Source organism: Dioscorea cayenensis, chromosome 15 (assembly GCF_009730915.1).
Source record: "Dioscorea cayenensis subsp. rotundata cultivar TDr96_F1 chromosome 15, TDr96_F1_v2_PseudoChromosome.rev07_lg8_w22 25.fasta, whole genome shotgun sequence".
NCBI lineage: Eukaryota > Viridiplantae > Streptophyta > Magnoliopsida > Dioscoreales > Dioscoreaceae > Dioscorea > Dioscorea cayenensis.
In genome coordinates this window covers 19,149,672-19,168,953 of record NC_052485.1, presented here as the reverse complement: position 1 = coordinate 19,168,953, position 19,282 = coordinate 19,149,672, and the positions used below count along the sequence as shown (strand labels likewise).

The 19,282-nt window shown below is 34.7% G+C and overlaps 1 non-coding gene across 1 annotated transcript; it reads right to left on the bottom strand.

Moving 5' to 3' along the window:
• Positions 1-18,883: 18,883 nt before the first annotated feature.
• Positions 18,884-18,990, bottom strand: LOC120278255. Its single transcript, XR_005541596.1, has one exon. It is a non-coding gene; the product is annotated as a small nucleolar RNA R71 (small nucleolar RNA).
• Positions 18,991-19,282: the final 292 nt, after the last annotated feature.

Below are 19,282 nucleotides of genomic sequence, written 5' to 3'. Positions count from 1 at the left end.
TCTGTGAATCTAGAGGTGTAGACAAGCCTGTCAATTGCCACAATGGACTGGCCTCACCGGGTACAATTCACCAAAGCCCTGACCCACTCCTAGCTTATGCTATAGTGCAGCTTAATTGGGTGGGCAGGCTAGAACCCCGATTCAAGGACCTGCCCGTTGATTTTTATTTTTATTTTTTTTAAATAGTCAAGCATTATATAAAAACAAACATAAAATTTAAAAGTAATTCCTATAGCAATGCCATTGTATAAAGGTTATTTTTTTGCTAAACCAAATATTTAATGATATATATATAGTACAGGATGTAATATTTGTTTTAGTCATGAAGGCTAAGAATGAGAGCCATCTTAGCTCATATGTTATGAACAGTTACTGTGTTTTTCTGTTGAGACGCTAGCTGATGCGAGATTAAATGTAAAAAAACATAAAGAATGTTTATTTTTTATATTTTTTCTGTTAAAACAAAAACATTAGTAAATATGGATAGAGTGCTTTTATATTTTGAATGTCAGGGTTCGACTTTTTTGACCCTTCCTAATCACTATTATTGATGGGTGAGAAAATGATTTTTTATAAAAATTCAATTAAATATAAAAATCATAAATCTAGAAAATTTTTAAAAATCTTTAATATTAAATGAGTCAATTGTTAGTATTATTTCATGATGATTAGTTTTTTCTAAATTTATATTTCTTTCAAAACATATTGTAAGACATAGATGGATAAAAAGTTTATAATTAAAAAAATTGTAAATTTTATTTTAGGTGAAAAATTTCTTTTCAATTTATCAAAATTTTAACTTAATAATTTATTAATTAAAATTTGAGAGAATATGATGATTTTAAATTAATAACCAGTTTAGAAACACACAAAAATTTTTAGAAATTCTAAAACATACACAAAAAAATGTTGTAAAAAAGATTATGGTTTTAAACATAATACTTATACTATTTGCACACCAACGAAATTATTTAGCTTTGTATAAGAATTTTTTTTATATAGACAATTTGGTAAAAATGCCATTAATTTTTAATAATATCGATAATAAAGGAGAATAATAAATTTAAAAACAATGGATTGTAACTTTCAACAGTTAACTTTTTTAAATAATGTATGCTGATAGTGGAATAACAACCACTTGTAGTTGAGTTGGGTAAACCCCTATTTTCACAAGAGCTAGATGAGTCCAACACAATTGATTAAGGACCAGCCATGACCTAGTGGGTCAATCCGTCAAGTAACGGTTTGGGAGAAGCACAACCCATAATTTGGACTGCTACAGTAAAAAATTGGTTACGAGTCAGTGGCCTGATATGCTTGGTCCTTCAAGTGACGAGCCAATTCCAATCTGAATCACAAAAATAATGATTATGAGAAAATTATTTTTTAAGAGCCCAAGAAAAATTGTAAAAGAATAATGACACTACAACACAACTTGCTTTTAGAGGTATAAAATTTGACGCAATTATTATATTTGCCCTTTAAATTTAACTTTTAAGAAACAAATATGACATGTGTCTCTATATATAAAAACTACTTGCCTCTAATTGACATATATTTTGTAATTATAATAACATAATTCATCAAATTATTTATTGAGGCTATTTTGGTTTTCTTAATTGCCTCTAAAAATATTGTTGCTATTACTAAAAAAGATATATACCTTATAGAGGCAAATAATTAATAAATAGAGGTCTTATTTAAAGGTCTCTAATTAAAGGTCTTTTAACTACAAATTTTGAGATTAATAGAGGCTTTATTTAAAGACTTCTAATTAAGCATTGTAGAGGCTAATTTAAAATTATCAGAGGCTTTTCTTTGGCCTCTATTACAAGGCTTTTAGAGACATAAAAATGTCACAATTAATTATTAATTAGATAATGAAACATACTTAAATGCCTAATTTTTTCCCTTTGAAGGAACCATTTTCAACTTGTGAGTCAATGGTAAAGACTCAAATCCTTTATAATTTAAACAACTTTTACAATCTTAAATTTTTTGCATAAAAAAAGTATGGGAAATACAACATAAATTGTAACTCAAGTTTAAATTTTTTAAATTCAATTAAAGTTATTGGTGATTGGGAATGAAGAAGAGCTCAGAAGCCATCCAAAAAAAAAGAATGAATTGCTAAAGTTTTCACAAGGTTTTCAGGTATACTGAGCCAAACTGGTGTTGCCCCAAAGAAAATCAAAAGACAAAGGTTAAGGACTTCAAACAAGTTGAACCAGAAGTCAATAATGCATTAATAAAATAATTTTAAATCATATATACTTAAAACAAAGAATGAAGATAAAAAAATTACTTTTATGTTAAATTAAATTAAATTGGAAAATTTTCTTTACGTAAGAAATTTAGTTTAGCTTTTTTTTTAAAATAAATTTGAAGATCAATATTTTATAATCTACTAAGTTATCTTTATAATTATTTTGAAATAAATTAATATTAATTTTAAAAATTCTATAATTATCTTTTGAAATTTTAAAAATTAAGAAAACAAAGAAAAAGATAGATTGCAGATGTGTTTTGGTTGGATTTGAATTTTATAATTTTAAACAGATCTTGTTTGAGAATTATATTTTATTTTTTTACCAGGTCAAGTGGCTTCTCTAATTTCTTCTTGCAGAAGGTCTTGCCAGTCAAAAATAGTAATATTGTAAAACTTTGAGAGGACTTTTACTTTGTCATGGCTAATCTGGAGAGGTTAATTAGATAAGCATTGCCTAATTAAAAAAAAATTATTTGAAATCACTTGAACAAATATAAACCATCATGGTTGAACCAAGCTTGAGCTTCAACCAAAATGGTTTTTAAATGAAAACTGGACTGGCTTAGCTTATGGGTCCGGTTTGAATAAGTTAAAGTGGTCAAGTCGTCTGACTCTTCTTGCATACAATAAATGGGTCAATTGGGCACAGTTAATGTATAATTTCTTGCAATATCAAGTGCCAAAGTAATCCTCGTGATTACACATATCTTATAGCAAAATAACGGATCTAAATCATCGGATAAGAAGATATAACCTCAAATTTTGAGATGTATATTGCTCGTTAGTATTATTTTGGGGTTTTATGGAATTCGATATATTTTGATAATACCATTAAATCTTGTGTTGCTTCCTTGCTCCATGATCCAGTTCTATATGGTATTTAGAGAATTGGATTTCGGAAATGATACATCTTCAGTGATTTCTTCAATCTTGTGTTGTTTTCTTGCTTGATAATCTAGTTTTAGGTGGTATATTTAGATTTGGATTTTTGGAGATGGTTTACTATCTTGATGTGAGATTTCTAAAATTTATACTCATTTAGATCTTACTAGAGTAGTGGAAACCCTAATTCTATTAAGTGTTATTGAGGCTTTCTGAAATCAGAGAAGCAAAATTTAGGGTTTATATAAATTAAAAAGTAATTATCAAATTAAAGAACAACCATATTTCTCCAAATAAATAAAAAATTTAAAAATTTTTATTATGAGATTATAAAATAATGACTACAAATAAAGTTTATTTAAATATTTAAATGAATTTTATTTATATACTATTATTAAAATATTTTATATGATCTCAACGTGTTTTTATTAATTTTCATTCTTCATCTACACTCATGATTTAATTCACCTTATAAATTATTTTAAAATATAACTTCAATTTTAAAAATTATAAGATGATTTACATAACAAACTCAATTACTTTAAATTTAAAAAATTATGAGATAATTTTCATAACATAAGTTAGTTATATAAGATTTTTAAGAACAGAAACAAGCAAAATATTATCATATAAAATCAACTAATTTTGAATACAACAATTAAATTAAAAAAATCATAATTATCTAAAAATCTCAAGATGATGGATGAAATTTTTTAATAGTATATAAAGATATAATAAACAAATAAATAAATAATTGAAATGAAAACAAAAACCAGTTGAGTGTAGAGTGCACCCATTTGCAATCCTAATTCTAATTTCCAAATTAGAATCTTCATTTTTTTTTTTATCTCCTAGTGCAATTGGAGCTCAACGGATTAGGATTTTCAAATACTCTTTTTGAAAGGCTGGCATTATTGACGTTAAAAAGTCTCCTGCTATTTTGAAGGACCAAAGTTATCCCGTCCTTCAATTCTTATGGTGAGTTTCACAATAATTATTTCTGATGGTTTTGATTTCTTTTCCACATGTGCTTGTGATTCTTGTTTTATGATTTAGGGCTAAATAATTGCAAGCTTTCATCTTGGTTGCTTAATGATTATTGATTTGCAATTGTTCTTGCTTAATGATTATTAATTTGCAATTGTTCTTAATTGTTGAATCATTGAGCTTTTTATTGAATAGGAATTCTCTTCTCTCTGTATGGCAATTTGTTTGTGTGTTTATATCCATAATGGTTGGAGGAAAGTAATTAAAGCTATGAATAATTTTATAAGTTCAAAAGGTGATGATGTTACTCTTAATTATTTATAAGTTTTAATCATGCAATTACAGAAGATTTTATCGTTAAATTTAAATGAACAATGCACTATGACTAATTCTGAAATGGATGGTATTAACTCATAAACCATGTAATGCATTGTTAGGGATATAGCTAGAGTTGGGCTAAAGGGGCCGTGCCCCCCTCCTTTTTATAAACTAGTCCCTATTTTTAGTTAAATTAGTATACATAATACAAAAATCATGTATTCAATGAAAATATTTGCATATATTTAGTGTTTGGCCCCTAAATTTTTATAAATTATTATATATAATATAAAATATATAATTTTAAAAAAATTAATTGCAAAAGTCTATTTTGGCCTCATTTCATAAAAAAAATTGTAAAAGTCTATTTTGGCCTCGTTTCTAACAAATTGGTATGTATGATTTAAAAAATTATATTTTTAAAAAACATTTGTAAAAATTAATTGTTTGGCCCACTAGTTTTTTTTTCCAAATCAGTATACATCATATGAAAAATTATGTATAGTTAAAAATATTTATCATAACATAATGTTAAGCACTTAAGCTTTTAACAAATTGGTATAATAGTATAAAAATTATATATTTTTGAAAAATATTTGTAAAAATATATTGTTTAGCCCACTTTAACTTTTTACTAGTTTTGTTGTAATTCGACTAAAACCTAAATAACTTGTCAACCTTTTTATCTAGCCCTCCTCGCACAAAGATAACTTTTTTGATTCCGTCCCTAGTCAATGTGATGAAAAATTCTTAACAAACTAATAGTTGATAATATTTTAAGTTTCATATCTCTATGACATTGTTTGCTTACTTTCTATTCATTGGATTATATTTTTAGATTCAAAGCTTTTCATTGTCAATGTGAGAGTTGAGAAATAATTCTTGCTTTAGATGTCATTTAAAAATCTTTAAATTGGTTATGCATCAATTGGCATATATATATATATATATATTACAATTTCATCATATATAGCAAAAAAATTATGTTTGATCTCTAGAATTTATGAATAATTTATATTCATATATATATTTTTTTAATGTACAGTAGATATTTGTCATGGATAATAATTGGATGCAAAGATCAAGATCTAGCAAGATTGACTCAATTCCTAGATTTGGCTTTCCATAAAGCTACCTATGATGGTAGGATATTATGCCCTTGTAAGAATTGTTGCAATTGGTTTTGGATCACGCATGGCGAAGTATATAATCACCTAGTGTGATTTGGATTTATAGATGGTTGTACTCATTGGGTGTTGCATGGAGAATGCTTTTCATTGAATGAAAATTGGACTAGTGAATCTAAGCCAGATGAAAGGAGTCAGTATCATGATATGGGAGTTTTGCTACATGACATATCAATGGGTGACCAATCATATACACAAAGAGATAATTAGCCAAATATAACTGCTACAAATTTTTTTAATTTGATTGAAAAAGGTCAAAAAGAAGTTTATTCAGGGTACAAGACTCACACATTACTGTACTTTCCTTTCTTCTTAGAATGCTCAGCATCAAATGTCTTGTTAAGTTGACTAATAAATCTTTCATGATGATGCTAGAGTTATTAAAATAGCTACTTCCTGAAGGTGAAATATTACCTAAGTCATTTTATGAGACCAAAATGCTTTTTTAGAGATTTAGGTCTTAGCTATGAAAGGATCGATACAAGTCCTAATGATTGTGTTTTATTTAGAAAGGAGCATGCAAATAAAAGTCAAAGCCCTATTTGTAATGCATGTAGATGGAGAATAAGTTCACATGAACCAAAAATAAAATCAAAGTCAAATTCCCATAAAGTCCCTGTCAAAGTTCTTCAATACTTTCCATTAAAGCCGAGATTGCAGAGATTATTTATGTCATCTCAAATAGCATCTTCCATGGGGTGGCATGATGAATGTTGTATAATAGATGGATGTTTAAGTCATCCAGCAGATTCTCCTGCTTGAAAAAATTTTGACTTCTTGCATAAAGATTTTTCTTCAGACCCTCGAAATATTAGGCTTGGATTAGCTACAGATGTCTTCACCCCCTTCAAAACAATGATTTCTTCATATAGTACATGGCATGTTGTTTTATTTCCATATAATTTACCACCGTGGATGTGCATGAAACAACTTTGCATGATGTTATCATTACTTATTCCTGGACCTTTACAACCGGGTAATGATATTGATGTATATTTAGAACATTTAATAGAGGAGCTTCAAGAATTGTGGAAGTTTGGTGTTCATACTTTTGATGAATTTGTTAAGAAAAACTTCAAAATATTGGTAGCAATATTATAGACTGTTAGTAAATTTCCAGGGTATGCAAATTTGTCTGGGTGGAGTACTAAGGGAGCTTTGGCATGTCTTTCCTGTCATAAGAATACTCTTTCATTTTTCTTGAAGAATGGTAGAAAACATTGTTACATGGGTCATCATCGATTTTTAGCTCCTAATCACATATTTTGTCTTCAAACACGCTCTTTTGATAACACCTAATTATTTAGAGATAAGCCTAAACCACTCTCTGGTGTTGAGGTGTTGGATAAGGTACAAGGTTACTAGATCACATATGGAAAATGAGCAATAACTCCAATTTGCATCACAATCTCTCTAGTGTTGAGGTGTTGGATAAAAAGTAAGTATATTTTTAAGGTTTCCATATTGGAAAGATAATTTATTGCATCACAATCTCGATATGTGCAACGCCCTTTTGTGTGTGTACCACAAGTACAGTGGTTTGTTGAAGTAATAATACCTCGGTGAGTGGATAGTCGAACTAGAGGGAATAGTGATTAGAAACACAAATATTGCTATTTAACTAGAATGAAAATGAATAAATATTGATGTGAATAAGAATCAATGCAAATAGAAATAAGAAAAGAAGAAGGAGGCACAAATAAAAGATAGGAGAGGCAATCAACGATAAATGGGGCACTCGAACATTGCTTACCCTGGGACTATTGTTTCAAGTGCAAGACCAATCATTATGTTTCGTAACTAATGTCTAATGAGTCATGGAGATCTTTAAACACACTGTCCCAAAACTTAAGGTTAACGGTAACTAACCCTACACTATGCCCCAGTGGAGAAATCTCTCAGTCTCGAAACCTCACACTGTGCTAGTTTGCTTTGGGTTGTAGGGATTCCAAGTGATAAATCCTATTCCCTAAAATTGATCTAACCCTTTGGTCCAGGCGAAAGACCGCTAGTCACAATTAAGCCCCAGATACTAAGAATTACTTCAACGCTTCACTCTGTTGCTTGTGCAACTAGGCTCCAACGGAGTTTATCTTTTAGCAATTCACTCTATTGTGACCGCAAAGAACTCTTGGAATGTGGAGATAGGATAAATCACACTGGAGGGGAAATGGGATGCTCTGCTACCTCTCGACTCACCCTCTCAACCCTCTCCAATCTGGCATTGTCTAACCCTCATGGTGTGTCACTCATCCACAAGGATTACCAAAATGGATTCTCAACCCTAGTATCACTCTAAGGGAAAATCAACTCAACAAGTATTCAAGATTGGAACTCAATTAAAATATCAATTAATTAAAGCATAATAAGAGATCAAAGAAACAATATCATCTTAGGGTTTACAAGCCCAAGTACCCACTAGGGTTTAGCTCTCCATGGAGCAAAATACAATCAATAATGAAATCAAAAGTAAAAATATGTAATCCATAAATAAAACCCCCTTGGTGTTCTTGTCGATGGTCTTGTCGAGTGACCGCATCTTCTCCAAAGGTCCCCTCGTCAAGCCTAGGGCACACCTCACCTGATCGGTGCCAACGAAAGCTCCCCCAATAATTCTCTTCCAAAGGAAACACGGTGTCGAAGGCCGTAAACCTCTACAAATGCCTAGCCAAAGCCTCTCCATACCTTAGCCGGGTGTAGCGGTGGTCTGTGCCTGAGCCGCAGGCTGTGAACCTCTAGACTGAGTAGGATGACCTGGATTAAGTCCCGGAGTAGGGTCCCCACGGGTCAACAGTGGACACTGCGTCCTGATGTGATCCGCTTGTCCACACTGATAACATCTGCGCGGTTCTCGACATCGTCCTCCATGGAACTTATGACAATTCCAACACCGTCGCATAGTTCCTGCCGATCCTCGATGCGACACCTGCTCGAAGGTAGTGAACTCTGCTGCCACTGGTGCGGGCGGTGGAACCCTCGAAGAAACCAAGCCGAAGGTGCACCACTAGATGAACTCTCACCTCTGCTCTTCTTTGAGGATTGACTCATTTACGCACCTCTCCTCTTCTCGATGCTTTCACGGATTAGATCGCCTTCCGGGACCAACTTTTTACTCGCTCGAAGGGCCAAGCGCACTACTTCCTTAAAAACTCGGTTTCCCGTGGATCGCCATCCTCTCCCGGGACACCGAGGTTCGAGTCCGGTCTCGAACTTCGAACATAGAACTTCCTCGGAACCTACCGGGTTCCGGTACAAAGTTTGCTAGGTCCTTTAATTGCATCTCATACTGCATCGCAGGATCTGCTACCACTGGTTCAACTGCATGAACTCCCCGCCTTTTCTCGGGTCTCTATGGAAAGCGGGTGTAGTACTCCTCGTCAAACTCCCTCCGAAAAATCGACCAACTCAAAAACAACACGGGAGCGACCTTTCGGACTTTCCCACCAAACTCGGCTCGCCCTCAAGTAACCTCGTAGCAACCTTGAGCCTCAGGTCTTCTTCTAGAACCATGTCGTCGAAAGTAGCTATCACCCGCTTTAGCCACTCTTTGGCAACCATGGCATCGCTCGTGCCATCAAAAGAACTGCAGCCTAACTGTCGGGCTTCCTTCAGGAGCTTAGACAAGAACAAACTCTGGGCTGGACCCACTCGTCCTCTGCAGGGGACTAGGGGAGCCCGAGCGCATTCGGGGTGGTGTCGAGCGTGTGGGTCAGCTGCGATCGGTACATCCTCTCCATACATGCTCCAAAAAGCTCATGAAGTCTCCCGAACTCCCGATAGGGTCGGTCGCCTATCCCGATTGTCCCAATAGGCTCGAAAGCTCCCGCATCGCCTCTGCGGGACGGAGCTAACTCGGGCACCGGGGTGCGGGGCACGAGCTCGGGTACTCTAGGACCATGCATCGCAGCCGCTACTGGCGGTGCATGCCTAGAATTGGCCTCCCTGCCTAGGGCGGCGAAGGAGAGGGCGGTGGAGATGGCACTCCACGCCGTCCACCTCTAGGCAGTGCGATGAGTAGGCTCAGCAGCGAGAGCAAGCTGCTCCCAGCTGCGTGTCTTGCAGGCGTTATCTTGGCATTTTTTTGATGAGCTGAAAAAAAGACACCAAAAGAACTTTCAAAAATCAATTCCTATATGCAATAATGCTACATGCTCAACTCTAACTGGATCCACTAGTTACTACAGAAGACAATCAAAGACAAGAAAAAGATACAGCTATTAGTCTAAACCAATAGAAATGTTTTAAGGGAAAATTTTCGGGCTGCTACAGTACCAGGCCTCTATCAAACCAGGCTTCTACAGGAACAAGTTGCTACAGAACCGGTTTGCTACAGGATCAGACTGCTACAGTTTTGGGCTGAAAATCTATAGCAATGGGCTATAGTAATCTACAGTAAACACTGGGTATAACATTCTACCCCCCTTAAGAAAATTTCGCCCTCGAAATTTCCTTCTTACCTGACAAAAGACCTCTATGACTCAGAGTCTAACAATACACATGCATCAAATAAAAGATAGATATTGTACCTGTGATCATGTCAGCTTCACCCTTAGGCTCTTCATTAGTCAGGGCAAAGATCCTGGTCTGAGATCTAGTCTGCGGGCGTGATCCTCCTGACTGAGGGGTGTTGCTCGCTGCTACACCGGGGGTACCTCGAAAGGTGAGAAAAGATAGACCAAAGGATTGAAAGAAGGATCTCTTTATCGGGCTGAAATCGCGGCTTTAAATAGGCTGGAATCGAGCATCCACACGCCCATGTGAATCTGCAGGAATTCAATTTTCAGCGGCCTATGAACAGTAATTACTACATTAATTGTTACAGTAAATTGCTACAGTGCCTGCTATAATACTCTGCTAAAAATACTCCCGAATCCACACTTTTCAATGAGTCAACATAAACGGGCACACGTCCATGCTATAAATCACGTTGCTTCTTTAAATAAAAACACATTTGACGACAATCTTGCTAGCGTTGCACAAGTTGGAACACATGAGTATGACTGCCTTTGTGCCCCTCCAATTTGCATATTCACTTGAGTACAACAGAGGTTGGCACACACTTACATGTCTTTGAGCACAACTTGAGTCTTCTCATGTGTTCACTTCAAGATTTCATCAACAACATGGAAATGCAATCTACTTTGGCTTCTTTCTTCTATACTTGTCTCCATAACCCTACATGCACAAAAGTGACACAAATACACATGTATGACTGATAAAATCTGATAAAAGTAGTTTTCATCGTAAAAAAAAAAAATACTTCGTATTACTAATACACAAGAACTTATCAATATGATGCACATTGAGAAAAATGTTTGTGATAATATAATTGGAATCTTGTTGAACCTTAAAATAAAATCAAAAGATGGTATAAAAGCTCGTTTGGATCTAAAATATTTGGGTTTAAGACTAGAGCTTCACCCAGTTGAATATGACTAGAATAAAACTTATGTGCTTGGTGCATGCTTTTCAATGAGAAACAAAGTGATTTTGTGAAGTTTTAAAAAAGATGAAAGTTCCAGATGGCTATGGTACAAATATTTTCAGGTGTGTACAACTTAAGCAACTTAAGGTTATGGCATTCAAGAGTCATGATAACCATATTTTAATGCAATAGCTTCTTCATTGGCTATTAGAAGAGTTCTACCTAAGCAAGTCAAATAAGTCTTAATTGAATTATGCTCTTTCTTTAGATAGTTGTGTTCTAAACTTTGTCGAGCACAAGATTTGATTCGATTGCAATCTCGTACTGGATCAACACTTTGTCACTTGGGAAAAAATTTTCCACCTGTATTTTTTGATGACATGATTTATTTGAAGATTCACTTAGCTAGTGAAGTCATGATTGATGGACCTGTATATTTCCGTTGGATGTATCTAGTTGAAAGGTAATCTAATTACATAAATTATTTCTAATGTATTTCAAATACATGTATTAAACATATATATACTAAAACATTTAGTTTAATTTCAGGTTCTTGTGCACTTTAGGGTCATATGTTCGCAATAAGAATTGACCTGAAGGATAAATTGCAGAATGATACTTAGCAAAAGAACGTGTGACATTTTGTTCAAGATACTTGCAAGGAGTTTAAACAAGGCTAAATCGACCAATAAGCAATGATGATGTGTTTGAAAGTTGGAAAGAAAGATTTTGTGCAAAAGGATCATCTTTTTTTTTAAGACAAGGTCATCCTTTGGGAAAAGGAGACATCATCAGAATAGAACATGATAAATAACATTTTATTACACGAATTCAGAATAAAACTTTTCATGCATGGTTCTCAAACCAAGTAAGTTATCAATGTATCATATTAATTAGAATTTTGATAATATAATTAAGCTACTTTATTTAAATTTCCCTTTATGCTTGTAGGTTCGACAAGATAATAATTCAAGTAATGAAGAAATTATAGAAGATTTCAAAAACTTGGCACTCTTTCCAAATAATGTTGATAGAAGTTTAAAGTTTTTATTATCAATGGATTTTGGTTTCATACTAAAGAACTTGCGAAGAAGAGAAAAAGTCAAAACAATGGGGTAGTTGTAATTGCAAAGACTCAAAGTTTTGCAAGTGCTAAAGATAAACATCTTGTTGAAGGTAATGTGACATGTTATGCAGTTTTGAGGAGATTATAGAATTAGATTATTTTATTGGGGAAAAACTTAAACTTTTTAAGTGTGACTAGGTATTAAATGAGAGGTGGTCTAAAAGTTGATGATCTTGGGTTTACATTAGTTAATTTTTCAAGACTAATGGATGAAAAGGAATCATTTATAATGGCAGCTCAGGCTGAACAAGGTTTTTATGTGCAAGACCATATTCATGATATTGATTGGAATGTTGTTGTTAAGACAAGTCCAAGATACTATTACAACATGAATGAAGAAGAATGTTATGAAGATTTAGAGTCACACCTACAAGCTGAAATTTCAACAAATGGGTTACTTGATGATGCTTTAGGTGATATTGATGATAATATTGATTGGGCAAGATCAGGCACATGTGGCACAATTATTGAAGTTCCTCTAGAATCTACATGGAACTAAATGAAATTCTTAATAATGAAGAGGATGGTGAAGCTGACAACACACAAAATATGGAAGCGAATGATTGGTTTATTATTGATGTATATGTGAATATCATTGATATGTTTTTCATGAAAAATGAGTGCATATTTCCATTTGTAATTCCATCTTCTAGCATGTGAGTTTTTGCTTTTTAATATTATTCAATAACTATTTTAGCATTTTCATTTTTTATTCAAATGCAATTTAAATGTTTAAGAAGCTGTAAGTTATTTAATATTGGAATTTTGTAGATTAGAATATGGCTACTAATAAGTGTAAATTCAAACAAAATCCAGCAATAGAGAGTCATCAAATGCAAGGTGTTTTCGTAATATGTTTGCCACTAGCTCAATTGCGACAATTCCAGTATAATCAAACTAATTATAAAAATAAAGACCTCAGGACAAATCGAAATAACTCAGGTATTTACATAATTATAATCTTCATGTTTAAAAAGATTTATTATCACTAATAAATTATTTATCATGATAATATTGAAAATATTTAACAAATTCAAATAATACAAGAAAAAGAAGTAGAGGCTCAATCATGTGCAAAGACATTTGGAGTCAATCCGAAGAAAGATGCATATATATATTTGTAAAAAATGAAGGCAAACCTGTCATAGATAATGCAAATAAGTTAAGTACTTTCTTGGGTACATTGGCACAAAATGGCATCTATGCATCACTGAATTATGATGATTGGAGGTTAATGCCAAATGATTACAAAGAGGATATATGGAAAATGGTTGCAGTATTTAATTTTTTTTCTACATTTAGAATTATATTCAATTACAACTATTGTGACACATTTAAAATTAGTTAAAACTATTTAATATTCAGTTCTTATAAACTTTAAGCTAAGTTTGACATTGATCCCTTTGCTAAGGATTTAATTATGATTTCTCTTGCTAAAATTGGAAAGACTTCAAGTCAAAGGTAACATATCATTGGTCCAAGACAAGGCAACGTGATAGTATGGTACTAGAGGACCAATTTGATTGGCTATTGAAATTTTGATAATCGACTAAAGCAAAGGTACATACTACCCAAAAAAAGACTTTTTTCCTTACTAAAGAACCAATACTATCTTTGTTTTATGTAAGAAAATGTATTTTTCTTTGTTTTCTATATTTATAGAAAAGTTAGGTTGTTGGCAAAAGAAACAGACTCAAATTAAAGTTTGTTCATACTTCAGGCACAAAAAGTTTTGCAAGAAAACGACAAGAAATTGTAATTTATTCATTTAATGTAAATTATAATTAATTGTATGTATTTATTATAATCATTGTTATTTTATTGAAAATTAACAGAAGGCAGTAAGACTAGCAAGAATTGAGTCATCTCGAGCTGATGTATATATTGCTACTCACACAAGTAAAGATGGAAGGTCTATTGATCGTGAAATTGCAATAACAATTGTAAGTTAAAAATTTTATTAAATTTATTTTTGTATACACATATTAAATAATTTTTATAATATTATAAATGTTTGTTGTGTGAATATTTATTTTGTTTAGGACAAGCTACAAGAAGTTGTTCAAAATCAAGGTCCATAATTTATAGATTACTCTGGTCCTAATGATATTTTTTCTCAAAAAGAAACTACGTGAGCACATATAGTTTAGGTCCTTCTCTTGCATATTTGTGGGGTCACAAGGATACTCGTTTAATGCTAAGGAAGATGGCCTCCAATACTAAAAAATCATCTGAAGAAAGGATGAACGAGATGGAGAAACAAATTGATACATTAACAAGTTGTGTTGGTAGAATCTCTTCTTTACCTCAAACTAGATGCTAGACGTAAATGTGAATGATATATTAAGGCAATCAAATAGGGTAACCTTGTGTAAGAATACTTTTTGGATAGTTTTTCTTATGCAGTTTTGATTATGTAGTGTAAATATATTGATATTCTCATTTCAATATTATTTTCTCTTTTAATTAGGAACGTACGACCTTTGATTCTCCAAGTAGTTCCTCACAACAACAAATTCAATCTAAACCTAATAGCTTGGAAGTTCATCAAGTAAGTGAAACATTTTATTAAAAGTAACACACAATTTGCAATTCTACTTAGCTTGCATTTTACTATTGTCTTAATGACATTTCGTGTGAATAACTTTGTTATCTTTAATAGAAAATTCGATAATTATTTATTAACAAAATATTAGTAGTTTATTATTACTTTGATTGTTCAGGACCAGGCAGATAATATCCAAAATTTCTCATCTCAAACGTTTATACAAGTTTCAAATTCTATCAATGATGTTCTACACTCATTCTTACTGATTCTTCGTTCATCAACATCGATGCATAAGCCATAAACCAGTTATGTGAGTTCTCCAATAAAACTTTAGCCACTTACATCATGGCAACTTCATTATTCACTCATATAAATTGTTTTAATTTAATGAATATTTACGGTCAAATGGTTGCAATTGATAGAATTAGCAGTAATAAATTAAATGAGGTGATTTATCGATTTTTATGCATTTTTAATTATTTACTACAAATATTTGGTTATGATTTGAATATATTTTGGTTTTCTAATTAGAAACATACAACCACTGAGTCTTCTGATAATTTATCACAATAACTAATTGTTGTAAAGTTTGTTATGTAACATGTTTGATAAAATAATCTTTCTTACTTATGGTTTAGGTATTTCACACAATTTGTAGTTTTGACTATTTAGCATGTTGTTGCTATTACTATAATAGCTTTCGTGACACACCCTTTTGCACGTGAACCGCAAGTGCACGGGTTTGTTGAAGTAATAATACCCTGGTGAGCGGGTAGTCATATCCATAGGGAATAGTGATCGGAAACACAAAGATTGCTATTTAACTAGAATGAAGATGAATCGATAGTGGTGTGAACAAAATCAATGAAAATAGAAATAAGAAAAGAAGAAGGAGTCGCAAATAAAAGATAGGAGAGGCAATCAACAGAAATTGGGGCACCCGGACATTGCTCACCCTAAGACTATTGTTTCAAGTGCAAGACCAACCATTATGTTTCTCAACTGATGGTTGATGAATTGTGGAAATCCTAAAACACATGGTCCCAAACCTAAGGTCAACCGTGACTAACCCTACACAATGCCTCAGTGGAGAAATCGCTTAGTCTCGACACCTCACACTGTGTAAGGTTGCTTAAAGTTCTAAGGACTCCAAGTGATAAATACTGTTCCGTAATATAGATCTAACCCTTTGGTTCAGGCGAAAGACCCCTAGTCACAATTAAGCATCAGATACTAAGGATTACTTCAACGCTTCACTCTATTGCTTGCGCAACTAAGCCCCATCGGAGTTCATCTCTTAGCACTCCACTCTATTGTGACCACAAAGAACTCTTAGAATGTGGAAGTAGGATAAATCACACTGGAGGGGAAGAGGGACATTTCGTTACCTCTCGACGCATCCTCTCAACCCTCTCCAATCTAGCATTGTCTAACCCTCATGGTGTGTCACTCATCCACAAACGTTACCAAGATGGATTCTCAACCCTAGTGTCACTCTAAGGGAAAATCAACTAAACAAACATTCAAGATTGGAACTCGATTAAAAGATCAACTAAAGATAGCATAATAAAAGGTCAATGAAATAATATCATCCTAGGGTTTTGATAAGTGCTTGTGCGATATGAATGCGAAGTGTTCATTCCTTATGTTGAGCATTACTTTTCTCAGGTTTTTTACATTAATATGTGTGTTTTTATGTTACTTTTATGCAGGTAGAGTTGTGAGGCCGAGTATGAAGGAAATAGGCCAATGTGGATCATTATGCACCTATTTTGGAGGAGATCTTGCTAAGGTTCAAACGCGAAGACATAGGTCAGGTGTGAGATGCTAGAGTGTGTGCCAACCTCCTCGCATTCGAGTGAGCACATCCATTTGGAGGGGCACAAAGGCAGTCACACTCGAGCATTCTGATTTATGCACATAGGAACGAGAGATCCACCAACGTGCACATCATTGAAGAGGCAAGTGATTCACGACGTAAACGTGTGCCCGTTTGAGTTACCCCAATGAAAATATGGAATTCGGGAGTATTTCCGGCATAGTATTGTAGCAGGTCGATGCAGCAAAACAATGTAGCAAGTACTGTAGCAGCCCGGCTGAGAAATCCGAGAAACAGAGAATCCACACGGGCGTGTGGAAATTATCCACGCCCGTGTGGAAATTCCATAGGGGCGTGTGACATCATACACGCCCGTGCAGTCGCCCGATTCCAGCCCTATTTAAAGCCGATTTCAGCCCCGATTTTGGTATTCTTTTCTCCATCGTTTCCCCAACTTGTGAGAGGACTTCGGCTAGGGTTTCGAGGGGTATTGGCCAAGGTTTTGGAGAAGTTCTACAGCTCCGACATCGTGATTCCATTAGGAAGAAGGTTGGTAGGGGAGCTTCGATTGAGGCGTATCCTATACCGGACGAAGGAATCTTTGGAAGACGAGTTGAGGACTCTCCACAAGACCATCGACACGACCATTGAGGGGGTTTCTTTATGGATTCATTGCTTTTACATTCGATTTCTTTGATTGTATTAAGCTCCATGGAGAGCTAAACCCCCAGTGGGTACTTGGATGATTGTGAACCTTAGGATGTATTCGTTTCATTGAACTTCTTTATTATGCTTTCAATAAATTGATGTTTATTGTGAGTTCCAACCTTAAATGCTTGATTGTATGAACATTTCCCCTAGAGTGATACTAGGGTTGAGAGTTCTTGTTGGTAACCTTGTGAGTGAGTGACACACCACGAGCGTTAGACAAAGCTAGGTTGGAGAGGGTTGAGAGGGTGAGTCGAGAGGTACAGGAGCGTCCCCTTTCCCCTCCGGCGTGATAGATTCTACCTCCATTCCTTGAGTTCTTTGCGGCCATAATAGAGTGAGTGGTCTAAGGGATGAACCTCCGCTGGGGCCTAGTTGCGTGTGCAATGGAGTGAAGCGTTGAGAGGATCTTAGTATCTAGGGCTTAATTATGGCTAGGACCTTCCGCCTGGACCAGAGGGTTAGGTCTATATTTAGGAAGAGATTTATCACTTGGAATCTCTAGAGTTCATTGCAACTCTATGCGAGTGCGAGGTGTTGAGATTATAGATTTCTTCTCCGGGACATGTATAGAGTAAGGCATAGTTGACCATAGATTTGGGACTATGTATGTAAGGATTTCCACGACTCACTATTGCATTGATTAGGAAGCATAATAGAGAGTTCTTGCACTTGAAGCGATTATCCTAGGTGAAGCATTATCCGAGTACCCCATCTTTATCGATTGCCTTACCATCTTCTTACTTTTGCTCTTTCACTTGTTGATTTTATTGTTGAGAATTGAATCAATTTCACACCTATCACAATTGATCTTCCACATAGCTAAGAATCAAATTAAGTATTTTCACTCCCTACTCCCTGTGGATTCGACCCCGCTCACCCAGGATTATTACTTCGACAAGCCCGTGCACTTGCGGGATATAAGCAAGGGGAACTTGTCAAGTTTTTGGCGCCGTTGCTGGGGAGGTAGGCGTTTAGAGATACTTTGCACTTTGTTTTCTTAGCTATTCCACTACACATTCTATTTCATATCTTCTTATTCTATCATCATTCTGATTTTCTTTTTCTTTACTTTTGGTGCAGCTCCAGGTTATGACCCTAGGGAATCCATCAATATTGATTGAAGGAGACCTTGAGCTTGAACGTACACTTCGAAGGAAAGGGAAAGAACTTGTACAAGAACAGCCTAATCCAGCTGATTTGGAAGTAGAATGATCTGACAACATGGCAGAACAAAATGAGCAACAACGGACACTATCTGATTATGCCAGACATATAGTGTTGGGGACACAATCGAGTATTGTGCGTCCCCCAATTACAGCTCAGAATTTCGAGCTAAAGCCGGCATTCATCCATATGCTGCAGCAGTCCACACAATTCAACGGTTTGGCCGATGAGGATCCAAATAGTCACATAGAGAGCTTCCTCGAGGTGTGTGACATGCTGGAGATAAATGGTGTGACGGATGATGCCATCAAATTGAGAGCCTTCCCATTTTCCTTAAAGGGGAAAGCAAAGCAGTGGCTGCACTCATTACCTAGGGCATCAATCACTACATGGGAGGAGATGGTAGAAGCTTTTCTATCCCGTTATTTCCCTCCCGGAAAATCAGCAAAGCTTAGGAATGAGATCTCATCCTTTATGCAGTTGGAATTGGAGTCTCTATTTGAGACATGGGAAAGGTTCAAGGAACTCCTGCGCAAGCGTCCATAACATGGATTCCCGGAGTGGATGATTGTTCAAACCTTCTACAATGGTTTGAACCCGAGCACAAGGCAACTCTTGGATGCGGCGGCAGGAGGTACCTTGGGTAGCAAGACCCCCGATGAGGCTCGTCAATTGATTGAGGAAATGGGGTTAAATGGCTACCAGTGGAACGCTAGAGAGAAGAAAAAGGTGGCCGGTCTCCATGAAATTGATGCGGAAACTTCATTGGTGGCCCAAGTGGAGAGTTTGAGTAAGAAGCTAGATCTTATAGCTTCGAATAGAGTGGCGGCCATGACCAATTGCACC